General features: G+C 42.4%; 1 pseudogene; it reads left to right on the forward strand.

Moving 5' to 3' along the window:
- Window positions 1–7,968: 7,968 nt before the first annotated feature.
- LOC111955999 (coiled-coil domain-containing protein 106-like) lies at window positions 7,969–11,636 on the forward strand (annotated as a pseudogene).
- The last annotated feature ends 136 nt before the right edge of the window (window positions 11,637–11,772 follow it).

The following is an 11,772-nucleotide window of genomic DNA, read 5'->3' on the forward strand; positions in this document are numbered from 1 at the left end:
CATACAGTCAATAATACAGTGAAAATAAAGTCTATATATAATGTGAGCAAGTGAGTGAGATAAGGGAGGTGAAGAACAAACAAAATATATATATAAATAAATAAAAATATAAAAAGGCCATGGTGGCGAAGTAAATACAGTATAGCAAGTAAAATTAAAAAAAACACTGGAATGGTTGGTTTGCAGTGGAAGAAAGTGTAAAGTAGAAGATAGAAATAATGGTGTGCAAAGGAGCAAAATAATAAATACAGTAGGTAAAGAGGTTTGTTTGGGCTAAATTAATAGATGGGAGCTATGTACAGGTGCAGTAATCTATGAGCTGCTCTGACAGCTGGTGCTTAAAGCTAGTGAGAGAGATAAGTGTTTCCAGTTTTCAGAGATTTTTTGTAGTTCGTTCCAGTCATTGGCAGCAGAGAACTGGAAGGAGAGGCGCGCCCAAAGAAAGAATTGGTTTTGGGGGTGACCAGAGAGATATACCTGCTGGAGCGCGTGCTACGAGGTAGGTGCTGCTATGGTGACCAGGAGCTGAGATAAGGGGGACTTTACCTAGCAGGGTCTTGTAGATGACCTGGAGCCAGTGGGTTTGGCGACGAGTATGAAGCGAGGGCCAGCCAACGGAGGTGTACAGGTCGCAGTGGTGGGTAGTATATGGGGCTTTGGTGACAAAACGGATTGGCCACTTGTGATAGACTGCATCCAAATTTATTGAGTAAGAGGTTTTGGAGGCTATTTTTGTAAATGACATCCACCGAAAGTCGAGGATTGGTAGGATGGTCAGTTTTACAAGGGTATGTTTGGCAGCATGAGTGAAGGATGCTTTGTTGCGGAATAGGAAGCCAATCTAGATTTAACTTGGATTGGAAATGTTTGATGTGAGTCTGGAAGGAAGAGTTTACAGTCAACCAGACACCTAGGGTATTTGTAGTTTTGTCCACATATTCTTAAGTCAGGCCGTCAGTGTAGTGATGTTGGACAGGCGGGCAGGTGGCAGGCAGCGATCGGTTGAAGAGCATGCATTTAGTTTTACTTGTATTTTAAGAGCAATTGGAAGGCCACGGAAAGGAGAGTTGTAATGGCAATTGAAGCTCGCTGGAGGGTTGTTAACACATGTCAAAAGAAGGGCCAAAGTATCAATAGTGTGCTGCGTAGAGGTGGAATCCAGAGAATCACCAGCAGCAAGAGCGACATCAAATTGATGTATATAAGAGAAGAAGAGTCGGTCCAAGAATTGAACCCTGTGGCACCCCATAGAGACTGCCAGGGCCGCGGACAACAGACCCTTCCGATTTGACACACTGAAACTGATCAAAGCGAGAAGCTAGTTGGTGACCAGCGAGGCAATCATAGAGAACCAAGGTGCTGTCGAGTTCTGCCGATGAGGATGTGGTGATTGACAGAAGTCAATAAGCCTTGGCCAGGTCAATGAATAACGGCTTGCACAGTATTGTTTCCTATCGATGGCAGGGTTAAGAATATCGTTTATGACCTTGAGCGTGGCTGAGGTGCACCATGACCAGCTCTGAACCAGATTGCATAGCGGAGAAGGTTATGGTGGGAATTCGAAATGGTCGGTAATCTGTTTGTTGATTGGGGGCTTTTTTCAAGACCTTAGAAGCAGGGTAGGATAGATATACGGTCTGCAACAGTTTGCGTCTGAGTGTCCCCCCCCTTTGAAGAAGGGGGAAATAACCGCAGTGCTTTCAATCTTTGGGAAAATCTCAGACGACACGAAAGAAGGGTTGAAAAGGCTAGTAATAGGGGTGGCAAACAATTTCAGCAGATAGTTTTAGAAAGAAAGGAATCCAGATTTCTAGCCCGGCTGATTTGTTTTAGGGTCCAGATTTTTGCAAGCTCTTTCCCGACATCCAAGCTGAACTGGTAATTTGGGAGAAAAGAGAAATGGGGAAGGCTTCGGCGAGTTAGAGAGGGGAGGCAGTGCTATGACGGGGTAGGGGTAGCCAGGTGGAAAGCATGGTATGTTTGTTTTACTCCATGTGTAACTATGTGTTGTTGTATGTGTCGAACTGCTTTGCTTTATCTTGGCCAGGTCGCAATTGTAAATGAGAACGTGTTCTCAATTTGCTTACCTGGTTAAATAAAGGTGAAATAAATAAAAAATAAAAAACTATATAATGCTACCTGAGCCTCCATAGCAGGAGCGAGGCACCAATGCAAGGAATTTTGAGATTTTCGGTGTTAACATTTTCTTTGTCTAATGGAAAGTCAAGATTTTTTGATTGAACATACATTTTTTTGGCTTAGTTTGTTCATGTTATAAAGTGTTTAATTATCCTATGGCTGAGAGCCCTTGATATAAGCATTGCCCGTTTCTGGGTAAAAGGTTTGTGTGTAGCAATGTCAGAGGATCTGTTCAGGGGACAAGTACTACATCTTAGAAGCTAAAACAGAGCTTGAGGCTTATCCCTCCTCCATACTGCCTGAGACCCTAACCACAGCCCCTCCCCCATCTCTGTCAATCACCAAGTAGCTCAACAAGTAGTACAACCATATGATACTTGATGACCAGAATCAACCTCACACAACCTTAAACCTTAACCCCTCAATGTCAATACAGAGGCTTAGTTTAAGGCTAGTTTGGATTTAGATGACAAGCATCAGTCAACAGCATTAGTTTCTAACATGCATGTCATCTCTATTGATCTGTCTATTTATCCACCCATCCATCCACTCCCCGCTTCCCCTCCCCCTCCCGACTTGGTGATGTAWCTGTTCTTGTCCAAGTCGAACAGCGAGAAGGTCCACTCCAGCTTCCTGGCGGTCTTGCCCGTGGACGTCAGGTGCAGCGCAATGATGTACTCCTTGAAGTCCAGAGTGCCGTTATCATTGGTGTCGAAGGAGCGGAAGACGACCTGCGCATACGTCTGTTATACAGGATTGTTAAGGTGCTGAGCCACAAACACACCCAAATGAACTTCTTATCTGCACATTTTTGTTTCTCCATCAATCCATGTCCACACGTTAAACACACACACAATATGTTTCATGCAATGTCTATGTAATGTCTTAATATGTCCTTATTTTTGTATTGCCCTTTCTTAACAAGTACAAACAACTTTAAACAATTACATTATTTTAAACCTATTGCAATGAACATTTTATCCACATACTGTAGACTGCTGTGTAGGTATTGTCTGTAGCTTTACCTTCAACACCATCAGTAAGACTTGTCCGTTGTCAACACTTGAGTTGAATAAACAACAACAATGGTCTTACAGATATGAGCTGTTTTCACAGATATGAGGTGTTTTCACAGATATYAGGTGTTTTCACAGATATCATCTGTTTTTACAGATATCAGCTGAGGTTAGTGTAGAGGGGCCATGCAACCATTTCTCAACACATTGTTGGCAGTTCCTAGACAGCTAACTGTAGGTCCGTCTTTTAGGTTTAGGTGCTTTAGTCAGTTGGGATCCCACCTTGAGGGTTTGGTCAAACTATGTACAGTAATATAGAAAAAATGTGGAGATGGGAGAACCTTCCAGAAGGACATCTATCTCTGCAGCTCTCCACCAATCAGGCCTTTATTGTAGAGTGGCCAGACGGAAGCCACTCCTCAGTAAAAGGCACATGGCAGACCGCTTAGAGTATGCCAAAAGGCATCTAAAGACTCTCAGACCATGAGAAACAAGATTCTTTGGTCTGATGAAACCAAGATTTAACTATTTGGTTTGAATGCCAAGCGTCACGTCTGGAGGAAACCTGGCACCATCCTTACGGTGAAAAATGGTGGTGGCAGCATCATGATTTCGGGATATTTTTCAGCGGCAGGGACTTGAAGACTAGTCAGGATGGAGGGAAAGATGAATAGAGCAAAGTACAGAGAGATCCTTGATGAAAACCTGCTCCAGAGCGCTCAGGACCTCAGACTGGGGTGAAGGTTGATCTTCCAACAGGACAACGAACCTAAGCACACAGCCAAGACAACACAGGCGTGGCTTCGGGACAAGTCTCTGAATGTCCTTGAGTGGCCCAGCCAGAGGCCGGACTTGAACCCGATTGAACATTTCTGGAGAAACCTGAAAATAGTTGTGCAGCGACGCTCCCCATCCAACCTGACAGAGCTTGAGAGAATCTGCAAAGGTGCTTCAACAAAGTAAAGGGTCTGAATACTTATGTTAATGTGACACAATTTCTTTTTTGCTTTGTCGTTATGAGGTATTGTGTGTAGATTGATGAGGGGGGAAAACTATTTAGTACATTTTAGAATAAGGCTGTAATGTAACAAAATGTGGAAAAAGTCAAGGGGTCTGAATACTTTCCGAATGCGCTGTATGTGTGAAGCCCCACTATATCACTTCTAGAATTGTCCTAAGGGGGAAAATTAAGTTGTTTGAATTTAATTTAAATGATGCCAGATACTGAAATACCTTTAACATTGATTCAATTTTCTCAACCACATCAAGAGAGACCTCTGGAAAGACTTGCGCCAAGACATGTGTGTTAACATCAGTCCCCCAATTAACCTGTGAATGAAATCAAACTACTTAAAGGTTCAAATGGCCAGAACACCCACTGACAAAGGCATAGCTCCAGATCCCCTTAAAACAGGTTGGCATAGTGCCACTCTTCAGCTATAGTCTAGTCCTCACATTCCACTTTCTCCACACACACCTTATCCACTGTGATCTCCCTGGCCTGACACACATTCACCCCCACTTGTTTTGTCCATCCATTCCTATTTTAAAGAGTGTTTTTTCCCCCTGGGCTGGAACTATACTTCTGTTTAAGTGTTTCAACAGCACCCTCAACTCTCTGAGCCAGTAAAGCTGCTGCCCCAAGACCGAATACAATCTAACCTTCGCTCTAAATGAAGGTTTAAGCCTAGTGGGTGGCGGGCCGACCGTGCTAACGAAGGGATCTTTTGATTGGCGAAGAGACAGAGGGAGGAGAGGTTAAAGTGATGGTTTATGCCAGGACGGAGCGGTGCCAAAGCGATCTAATGGCCATGCCATCCATTGTCTGTATGTCAGATACATGCCATGATAAATATAGTGAGGGGTATGAAAAGAGCTGGCAATTAGATCACAACAATGGAACATGGAACAAACCCGGGCAGGYCAGGCTATATAGGCAGGTTAACTCTGCTCCCGGCGGACCTCAGACTGCAGGCTTTTGTTCCAGCTKTTAAATACCGGATTAGACTGATCAGGATCTTCATTTTAGGCCATGATTAAATTGAAGACCATCATTGATTAATTCAATCAGGTGTTGATGCTGAGCTGGAACAAAACTCTGCACACACTGCGGCTGGCCCTCCTGGACCAGAGTTGCCCTCTTATAGACCACAAGTTTTAAAAAACTCTAAATTTGACAGGACAAATCTATGTTCTCTTCTTCCAGGAGAGACCATTTTCTCTCCCCTGCCTTCTATTAAGCCTGTTGTTGTTTTTAGTATGATTGTACAAAATACTTCTTGCCAGGTTTACAGGATATGAGTTGATTGACGGTATCCTCTGAATAAGATAGCATTAAACTTAATTTGAGCCCTCTCAATATAAAGCTAATGATGTTTTGTTTAAGTAGTTTAAAAAGCTCCCATTTGCTCTTATTGGCATATTGAATTGTGGTCATACACATCACCTAGAAAATAGAATACAATTATGAATATCTATCTACACATAGTAGTAGGCAAAATAGTCACCATACATACTTGCATTGGTGTATCTCTCTGATGGAATATGCATTGTGTGTATGTAAGTTCTTAAGTGTGTTTAAATGTATGCTGTATGATTTGATTGAATAAGAGTGTCAGTCCAAACAGGTCTACTGATACATAATGTACATACTCTCGGTACATAATGTACATACTCTCCTTGTGGGGACCTGAGAATAAATCTGTTTGTCTCCATCTACAGTTCACTGTAGAAACTGTCCCAAAATAAGAGCAAAGCAAGCGGGAATGGTCAGAGAGACTGAAAATACTACAACTGCTGGAAGTGTGCCTAGTTGAAATGTAAAGCGCAATGGATCACAGTTTGTGACAAGCAATCAATATTTCAATACCATCTAAATTACATTACTAGTACACCTAGAAACATTTCCAAACTTGAAAGAGCCCGAAGAGGCTGTTCACACAAGGAAACATACATTTTCAAAATAATTACATGAAAAAGATTGACTGTAAGACCATACAAGAGATGTCAAATCACATCCACCAATAGCATCCATGTAACAGATGAGCATTATTAAAGAAATGTTTCGACATGACTAGTTTGTAATATTTTACCTTTATTTAACTAGGCAAGTCAGTTAAGAACAAATTCTTATTTTCAATGACGGCCTACGAACAGTGGGTTAACTGCCTTGTTCAGSGGCAGAACGACAGATTTTTACCTTGTCAGCTCAGGGATTCGATCTTGCAAWCTTTCAGTTACAAGTCCAATGCTCTAACCACTAGGCTACCTGCCGCCCCTATACAGGGGACATTACATGTTAGGTGAGTGCAGTCAACCCTATGGCATAAAACACTGCNGTCCAATGCTCTAACCACTAGGCTACCTGCCGCCCCTATACAGGGGACATTACATGTTAGGTGAGTGCAGTCAACCCTATGGCATAAAACACTGCGCCAACCTAGACAGGAAGATCACGTCAGTGACTCAACCCACTCAAGTGACGCACCCCTCTCAAGGGGTGGAAGAGCACCAGTAAGCCAGTGACTCAGCCCCTGTAATAGGGTTAGAGGCAGAGAATCCCAGTGGAGAGAGGGGAACCGGCCAGGCAGAGACAGCAAGGGCGGTTCGTCGCTCCAGAGCCTTTCTGTTCACCTTCATACTCCTGGGCCAGACTACACTCAATCATATGACCTACTGAAGAGATGAGTCTTCAGTAAAGACTTAAAGGTTGAGACCGAGTCTGCGTCTCTCACATGGGTAGGCAGACCATTCCATTAAAAAATACTCTCACCAGCAGGGCAGCGCCACCCAGCAAGTCCATCAGCACAAGTCCATTTACAGTGGGACAGGCCATCACAGAGCCTCATGGTCACACCTGAATGAGCGAGGGAATCAGAAATCTGCCACAAACAATGTTAAATAAATGCTAATATGAAAGGCTAAATATAATTTATCATCTACATGAGTGGGAAATAAAAGTGGTTGGTATTAGGTAACAAAAATGTAAACACAATGTTTGTATGGTCTAAATAGGAATCCACAGGGCAAACACTGGTTTAATCAACTTTGTTTCCACTTCATTTCAACCAAAAAAGTACATGTAATGACGTTAAATCAGCGTGGAAAACTGTTTAGAATTGCAAAATGTAATCAAAGTAAGAGAATTTCGTATTTTTTCACCCAACTTTAAAATAAATCCAACGACAGTGTGAAATTGTTGGTTGAATTCACGTTGAATTCTCGTTGGTTGACAACTCAACCAAATGTAAATCAAAAAGGTGCCCTTGTGTGAAGGTACTATTTTCTAATCCCAGCATATCCAAACGAATTACATTTTCACTCCAAAGCAACAAAGAAAATAATAAAGCTAGGCAGAATATATTGTTAAACATGCTTTTGATATTCTATAGACTGACGTTTAGTTGCGCTTTGTCATGTTTTACACGTTTGTTTTTAAATTGCCCAGGTGACACTGATGTCGACTCCGACAACTTTTAATGTCGTTATTTATTAGAAAAAATAATTGTCTATCTGGCCAAGTTTTGTATTCTCCCGGAATTGTCGATTTCAAACCCATCTTAGTTTTTTTTGTGTTTTCTCAAAAACGATGTTATCCCCTCCCACAATCTCACCTGAGCTCCTCCCACATACAGTATGCAAAAATTGTATGAAATTATTATCATGGCAGGCTATAAGATGCAAATGTAGTAGTTGATGTTGGTTATTTGAAGACACGATGAAGTAGGTGTTAGATTAGTTTCACTGTAATTATTATACATTCTCATTAGCCATCGAAGAGGAAGTCCGAAGCGTTACACCCCCTACGCAGTAATTACGCACGTGGCTCGATTAGAAAAGCTGTCTAATTCACTCCARTTCACCTGATGGGAAGCGGATGGTTATTAACTTGCTTATTAACTTGCGTCTCGTTTGAAGAACGGGGTAACAACTAATACAAACCATTCGCTGACCTTTCATGCTAAAACATCAGTTGTTTTTACCTGTATTCGTATTGCATTCTACATTGATTAGCTACATTTCAATTTCGGAGCAGGTGAARTTACTAGATACCACTTATATGGCGAATTCGCATTGGGTGTACCTTKATTGTTTTACAGCTGGTGACATCACCGTCTCGACGGACTAATGACTGTTTTAACACTTTTCTTAACGTATTATCCACGATGGTGCTTATTATAATGTTACAATGTTGCCATATGTATTACAGATTTGCAGAACAGCACTCAACCCACGAAGGATGACTGATCGGACAAGCACGAGGAATGCAACGGGTACTTTCATTTGTCTTCCTCCGAATAGGCTGTATTGTTATTTTACAAAATTACTGCATTTACTTTACAAATGTTTAAAAGCAGAATTAGCTTACTCAATGCACTTCCATTTAAACAGTATATTTATCAAATGTTTATTATTTGTCACTAATGTGTCACTACCATTGACTGTGGTCCCTAAAGGTCTGTATAATGTTGTGGATGAATATGAAGTCTCCTTCCCCTTTGAGGAGAACCAGGGCCGGTCTGCCTATCTGAACCAGAGTGAGCAGATTTTGGAAGGTACATTTGGYCATAATACCAGTCAGACAGATATATWTTTTTMGGGGGGGTGTGTTGGTTAACAACCAGGCTTCTGTATTAACCATTTTACCTGTCTCATACAGAATATTAGTAAGTTAAGCAACCCCTTATAAATGTGTTCTCCTATCATGACAATGTCAGATAGTTCAGGGCTACTCAAACCCGAGCAAAGTGATCTACAGTTTATTGATTGTCACTAATTGGACAGACATTCCATTCACCTGGAGGGTGGAGGTAATTAAACTACCATCCCTCATGAARAGTGCCCTGCATAATCACCTCTTGATACCTTATTAGTCAACTAAATGAATAATGTAATTATGGTGTCATAAGTCAGGTGGTCAATAACTTATCAGGGCCTACCCATGTATGACCAATGCCTCAAACAGTCAAATAATGACCTGCACCCTTCCAGAGGCGGCTTCTGAAATGCCTCCGCACTACAGCCCGTTCATGCTGATCACCAACCTGCGCACCCACCTTTGTGTGTCCCTGGAGAAGAATTCGTGGCTGCAGAAGCGCATCGAGGACCTGGAGGAGGAACGCAACTTCCTGCGCTGCCAGCTGGAACGCTTTGTCTCCTCCATGAGGACGCCGGAGAGCAACCGTAAAGACTGGGGTGTTGGTGGTGGGGAGCACTTTTCTACTGACTTCCCACTGGGCACAGATGTCAATTCAGCATCTATTCCAGGTTGGTTCAATGTAATTTCATTGAACAACGTGGAAACAACATTGATTCAACCAGTGTGTGCCCAGTGGGTTAGTACTTGACTGTACGTTCAATTGAAGCACTGTTTCTTATCTGGTCACACTTTCTATTTAGTGCACTGTTTGGAAACATAATACGAGTTAATACACAACTATATAAGCTGATACATGGAGAGAGGTGAAATTGAGGTAGAGGGGAAAAAATAATTTCAAAATTGGAACTCGTTTAAAAATCGATTATCCTCTCCCCTCTATTAGATGTTTATCCCGAATCCCAACACACTAGTCTGAACTACACTACTCTGAAACCTCCACCAGAGAGAGCTCCAAGCCCTCCTCCTTCGCCCATGACCACCAGGTCTGGAATGCTACGGAAACACGTCCAGAGCCAACCTCACACATGTAGCAGCAGAGTACCTGGTGAGAGGGAAGCAGAATAGAATTTGGGTGGGATGGCTTTTTAGGAGTGGGAGAGTCATACGGCTTAAGCTAGGCTGTAGTGTCAACCGTCATCTAGTGTCTTGAAGTGTACGAGGATACATTTTGTCACTGGCCCCTCCCGCCCCCCCTCTCTCTCTAGTAAAACAGGAGGTGCGTGTGATCGAAGAGAAGATAAGTATTCTTGAGGAAGACGGTTATATGGAGGAAGAGGAAGTGGAAGAGGAGGACGATTCATCGGACGAGAAGATGTCCAAGAAAAGGGGATCCAAGAATGGTGGGGAGCCAAGAATGAAAATGAGACGGGTTTTCCGGATTACTCGGGGCAAGGAAAGACAAAGAGGTATCAAGTCAGTTTATTTCTATGTTATTTCCTATGCCCGGTGCATTTCTGCTGCATCATAATATTAGATTGTCTGTTGGAAAAAATGGTTTCCTTATCACACTTTGGGGGAAATTCCTATCAACTGCTAACTAAAATGGCTCCTCTCCTTCAGTGAAAGATCCTGACGGTGTGCTCCATCGGTACCAGAAGATCCTCCTCACCTACCAGCGCCTGAGGAGCATGTCCAAGGCCTTCCAGGTACACCGGGTGGACCGCAACACTATGGCCTCCACATCCCCATCGCCGAGCTGCTGCTGGTAGCGCCAGAGAAGGTGGCCGAGGTGGGCGAGTTTGAGTCTTCCAAGGAGAGCTCTGGACTACGCCCGTCGCTGCTACAGGCCCTGGACGAGCCCATGCACGCCAAGTGGCAGCCATGAAGAAGAACCACCTGCTTCTGCCCATCTCCTACAGGTTCAGAAACTAATGGAAGGTCCTTTCCTCCTATAAGATTAGACATGGAGGGAAGGTAGACTGAAAAGTTATTGACCTTAATGGGGAGTTCGCATACCTAAGGCTTCGTTAAGAGCCATTTGGCTCTAGCTTCAGATTATTATCATTTTTTTTGTATTTATTTTTTTACCTCTTCTCTTGAAGTATCTTATTCATTGTGTTTGAATCATCTTCTGAAGGGCTAATTGCAGGATTACTGCATTGGGGGCACCGAGAGTAGTTTTTCGTTGTTGAGCGAGAGATACGTTTACCCATCTTTGTTTTTTGCAAGGAAAGAGATGGAATTTGTGTAAAAGGTTGTAGTCTGTCACTGTATTCACTAAAAGCCACATACTGGATAATTTTGTGACGTAGCCTATTACAGCAGTTACATAGAAAAATAATGTTGGCTCCATCCTGCTGTTCATGGTAATTGGATTAAGTTTTTATAGTCTGATTCATGACTATCTTTCATTGTCAGGTGGCACAGCAGAATGATGATCTGCGGTGTGAGTTTCTGCATGATTCATGAATGGTAGAAGCACTGGCATACTGCAGACACTGTATTCCTTCCTTTGAGAGCCCTGCTAGTTTTTGTAGATGACTGCCATTCAGGGAAATATTTTCTACAAGTTTGCGGAGTCCAAATTAATGGAAAATGTGAAGAATTTGAGCATACATCAAATGTTGTTTTGATGGTAAAGACAGTTCATGGACAGGCACACCGTTCTGAGCCGTGGGTTTAAAGAAACTCCACCTGTACATGTTTATTTGTTTTCATTGTTGAACCATTTGTTAATACCTGATCCACAGCTACAATATTATTTTGTTAATTTATGTATTTATTGACATTTTCTTTCCACATTTCGATAGTATATTGAGTTCCGTGAAAGCAGTGTAACCCATCTGCTGTACAATAAAAAAACATTGTTTGCGCAAAATGCAGTTATGCGTTTTAGTAGTTGGTATCTGTCTTCCTAGATAATACATTTAAGAAATATGTCTGTCTTTTTAACTGGCCTCTGAAAAATGTTCCAGAATGCCTCTGTTCCGCACACACTAGAGCAGTATTATTCCATGC

The sequence above is a fragment of the Salvelinus sp. IW2-2015 genome, linkage group LG31, assembly GCF_002910315.2.
Source record: "Salvelinus sp. IW2-2015 linkage group LG31, ASM291031v2, whole genome shotgun sequence".
Classification (NCBI taxonomy): domain Eukaryota; kingdom Metazoa; phylum Chordata; class Actinopteri; order Salmoniformes; family Salmonidae; genus Salvelinus; species Salvelinus sp. IW2-2015.